A 4,669-nucleotide genomic window follows, 5' to 3' on the forward strand; every position below is an offset into this window, starting at 1 on the left:
TGTGGAGTTGTTATTACCCCCTGACCGAGAACAGTTAGTCTGGCATGCAATAAAGAGTTCACCCCATCATCTCTGTGTTATAAATACGATGGATAACGTCTGGTGTTGTTGCTGTTCTTTGTCCAGTCAGATGCTTCAACTACCAGGCTCATTCCCAAGGCCTTAGTTCCTATGACAAACAGATACCAAGAAATTGAAGATATTATTGACTCTTTAAAACTCATCTCTAATTTACTCTCATACATCAACAGATTAATAAAAGTTCTCTATTTTCATCAAATACTTGGTAAGAAAAGTGGCAAAGCATTTTCTTAAGGATATTTGAAGGCAGAAAGGTAATTCATTAATGTGTATTCATGGTCAGGTAAGTAGTTCAGTAATTCGTTATTGTGGTTTCTCTGACCACCCAGTTCCTTATTGTGATCAGTGTGTGTGTGTGTGTGTGTGTGTGTTGCGCCTTACAACCCTCACCATTGGTAGATCGAGGTATAGTAGAGAAAGCGCCGCAGTCAACCCGTAATTAGTATCGTTATTACCCTGAACAATGTATCGTGAAGACAAGTAATGTATCTGGGTCACGTTACTGTTTTCCCCTTTGGTAATAAGCAACGAGTTAGCCAGAGTCTCTTTCGTATCTGTTATTTTCTCTCGTGGGTTTGACAGAAAGGGACAGTTTACGTTAATGACCAAATCACACATGAACTACGAGTGAATTACCGAGCTAGTATAAGAAAATTAATTGGAAAAGGAATTCATCTGGAACACATCGTGAGCCCTCGAACACAGACTGAGTGGTGGAGTGGAAGGGAGAGGAGGAGGAGGAGGAGCGTGAGGAGGAGGAGCGTGAGGAAGAGGAAGAGGAGCGTGAGGAGGAGGAGGAGGAGCGTGAGGAGGAGGAGGGAGAGGTTGATACGAGTGTCACACTATCATAGTAATAATAAGTGACATGTGAAAGTGAGGTAGTACCAGGTATCGACCCCCTGAGTGACTCCTCCATCACCTACAGGTTGACCCTCTCTCTAGGTCCAGACTCTCAAGGGTTTGTCACATAAGTCCTTTTGCCTCCTTAGAAGACAAAACCCTTTTCCCTTAAATTCAGTTTTGGTATAAATTTCAATGTGGATTTTAATTTTTCTTATATTACTCAGAAAATTAGGTTTATCGATTTAAAAGCTGATGAAATAAAATCCTAGTTTTTAAATTTTCGATCACATGGGAATTTTCATTTACTTAACCTATAAATTTAGGTTAGGTTAGGTTAGGTGCATGAAAATATCTCCACTTACAAGAAATATTCATCGTAGGACCGTGTGTGAATCCCGACCTTGGCTTCCACATCAGTTAATATTCATGCAAAGTTTCTGGTCTGTAGGTTTCAGAGTCTTAGAATTATGGCGCTGACACACACACACACACACACACACACACACACACACACACACACACACACACACACTTTGTACTGTGATATATTATTATTATTATTATTATTATTATTATTATCGTTATGGTTTACTCCGGGCCATTGGTCACCACAGTTGGTTCCGTTGACCTAGCGAGTGATCAAAGTCTGGTGCTGAGGGCCTTGAGGTGTGCGGGGCGACGGGCCGTTATGTGAATTGTAGACACTACTTCCTCCTCCACTCACAGCTCACGGTGCTCAAGGAACTCGTGTCTGAAGCTTACGTTGCGGAGTTTGCATTATAGAACTCCCGTCACGGAGCCCGCAAAACAAACGCTATGTTACGGAACCCACATAAAAGTCATCTTGTCACGGATCACACGTAACACATCACAGACCACAAGCATAACGCTGTAAAACTCAGGTCGAGAAGGCAGGTCACGAGTAAAACGTGGCGCACGATCCCCGCCCTGGACGCTCTAATTCCCCACCTGGGCTGGGGTACGTCACAGTGATTTCAAAACAACACCATTAGAACAAAGCGGGGCGGGCCGGGGCGGGACGGGCGGGGCGATGCGGGGCGACCAGGGGCGTGTAGAGAAACGCTCCAGCACCGTGACTGTTCTGGTTACAGATCAAGTACGCTTCATCCTCTCCAGAACCACTCACCTCCTCTTGTTCACACTGTCTCTGTCTCCCCACCTGAACAATTATCTGATCACTCCTCCCTCTCTACATCCTCTTCCTCTACCCGAATTGCTCACCACTTTCTCCATACATTGGCGTCACTGGTATGGATGGCGAAGTCTTTCTTAATCTGCATTGAATCTCACCACTAAATCGTCCTCCAGCTGGGGTCAAATACGTCAATTATAATAATACACTCGAGATGGAACTTGTCATTATAACGTTCTCCCACCTCTCTCTCCCTCTCCCTAGCTCTCCTCCTCTCTCTGCCACACAAGCTCTCCTGGGTCTCAAAACCTCAGCTCTGGCCAGTGAAAGAGATGGTTGTGATTCCAGTCTGGTTTGAGGTTCATTGTGGAAGTCTAGGACTGACTCTCTAGGAGGTTTGTTTTCATGAGGATTTTGGACATCAATTTTAACATGACACATCACAGTCATCACACATCCTCGCCTCCTCATACTAACCACAAACACCACAGTCATCACCCAAACACACTCGCACCCTACCACCTTCCCCCCCCACACACAAACACACCCTAATTATATATTTAGTTATCACATGACACACGCACACACACCCTCTCTCCTCCTGTCAGACAACTAATACACGCGGAAAAATCCTCCCATGAATGTTAAAATTTATGTCTACAGGTTTATCAGTTTACCGAATTACACAAGCTACGTTCTCAATTAACTCTCAATAATTACGATTTATACAAGAACTCACTAAGGAACATAATATATGATGTATTTGTAATAGATAAACTTATCATATAATCTCAGGATCAAAGTTATTGTAAATGCTCTCTCCTTTTACCTGGTCAATGTCTATGTGATGGAGGTGAGGGAAGTTACTGGTATTAAATAATCATCTTTTAGTATATTGTAGTTGTGTTATCAAGACAGTATCTTAGAGGCTCGTGATGGCTTCGATTTTACTATCTTTGATAATATTTTCCTGTGTCTTGTTTACTTGGAATTAGTATATGTAAACACTTGTCACTTTATAGCTTAATTTGGTAGTGTGTGTGTGTGTGTGTGTGTGTGTGTGTGTGTGTGTGTGTGTGTGTGTGTGTGTTTGTTTAAATGCTCCCAAAAGCAATTTCTGTACATTACTCTCTCATTACGTGATTTCTAAACTCTTTCCTTCTCCTCTGTCCTCCTCCTCCCCCGAGAACTGTAAATCACATCCTCGTCATCCTCGTCACTTGGATCTCAGGAACACCAAATCACATTTTCTCTCGTGACTTTTGCATTTTCCAGTTCATTACCTTGTTCTGTATGTTAGCGTCACTCTTCACGAATTTCTTTATTTTCAACTATATTTTCGGCCTCAACTTTACTTTCTCCAGTTATCTTTATCTTTCGGATTACCTGAAGAATCTCCATCTTAGCTTATTTCACCTAAATATTAACCAACCATTTTAACACAATTTGCAGGGATGAGGTTAAGTTAGGGTAGGGTAGGGTAGGGTAGGGGTAGGGTTAGGGTTAGGGTAGGTTAGGTTAGGGTAGGTTAGGTTAGGTTAAGGTCCGTTATATAGAGTTTTCACAGTATCACAGGAGGAAATATCCACGTCACTCCTCCGAGACACTGCATGGAATTCCTCAGAATGTTTTCAAGCCGATGTAAAGCGATTTGTCAATATGCAACGGCGGTAACCTGGTCAACCATAATGTCATTGGTGGAGTCCTCTCTTACACATGGGTGACCTTGTTTGACTCTCCAGTTCCATAACATGTGATCTGACAGTCAAATGTCATGAGTTGTATCATTTTGACTCAATTTGCATGACCTGAGGTGACCTGAGTGCCAAGTTCCATGACCTGAGATGATTCAGCTAGTAAACAGCACAATTTGATCGTCAATCTTCGCTGCCTGAGGTGAGCTGTGTGTTGCAATAATAGTCATGACCTGATCGAGTTCCACTACTCGACGTGACCTACAATCACTCCCTCGTCTCATCACGGCTTCCTCGTTGTCAATATTGAGATAACGAGTTCCCATGTAGCTGTCAAATTGTTTTTCTCGTTAACATATACTTCTAAATGACTCGTACTATTCTAAAACACGAGTAATGTTTAAGCTAACTTAGATAATACTATCAGTTATGTTATTAAGATAAGCTAAATTGGCACACGTGTTTACTCCCACAGGTCTGGAGGCCCGCGGAGGTGCGTGCAGTAAAACACGTACTCAAATTTGTCATGACACCCACGTATTAAACAGGCACTCTACACTCCATGACGGCTTATCTGATAGTTGTGTCAATTTATGAAGTGTTTTAATATGAATTCGGGAGAAATCACGAGAGAGCGAGACTCAGTTATACATATGAGTGTAATTAAGTAAGAGGCGTCACCTGTTACACCTGCCTGAACACAACACACGTCGTCACTCAGTCATCTCGAAAAAATCTATTTATCTTCCCTTTCAGTCCTTTATCCCTGTTTTATGTTCCAATGATGTATAAAGGTGTCTTAATTATTTCACCATTTCATAATATACGAAATAGGATACAACGAAGAAATTTTTGTGCGTTGGCGTAAAGTTCGGGAGGGGTGTAGTGATGCTATTGA

Source organism: Homarus americanus, unplaced genomic scaffold (genome assembly GCF_018991925.1).
Source record: "Homarus americanus isolate GMGI-L3 unplaced genomic scaffold, GMGI_Hamer_2.0 scaffold3806, whole genome shotgun sequence".
In the NCBI taxonomy this organism is placed as follows: Eukaryota; Metazoa; Arthropoda; class Malacostraca; order Decapoda; family Nephropidae; genus Homarus; species Homarus americanus.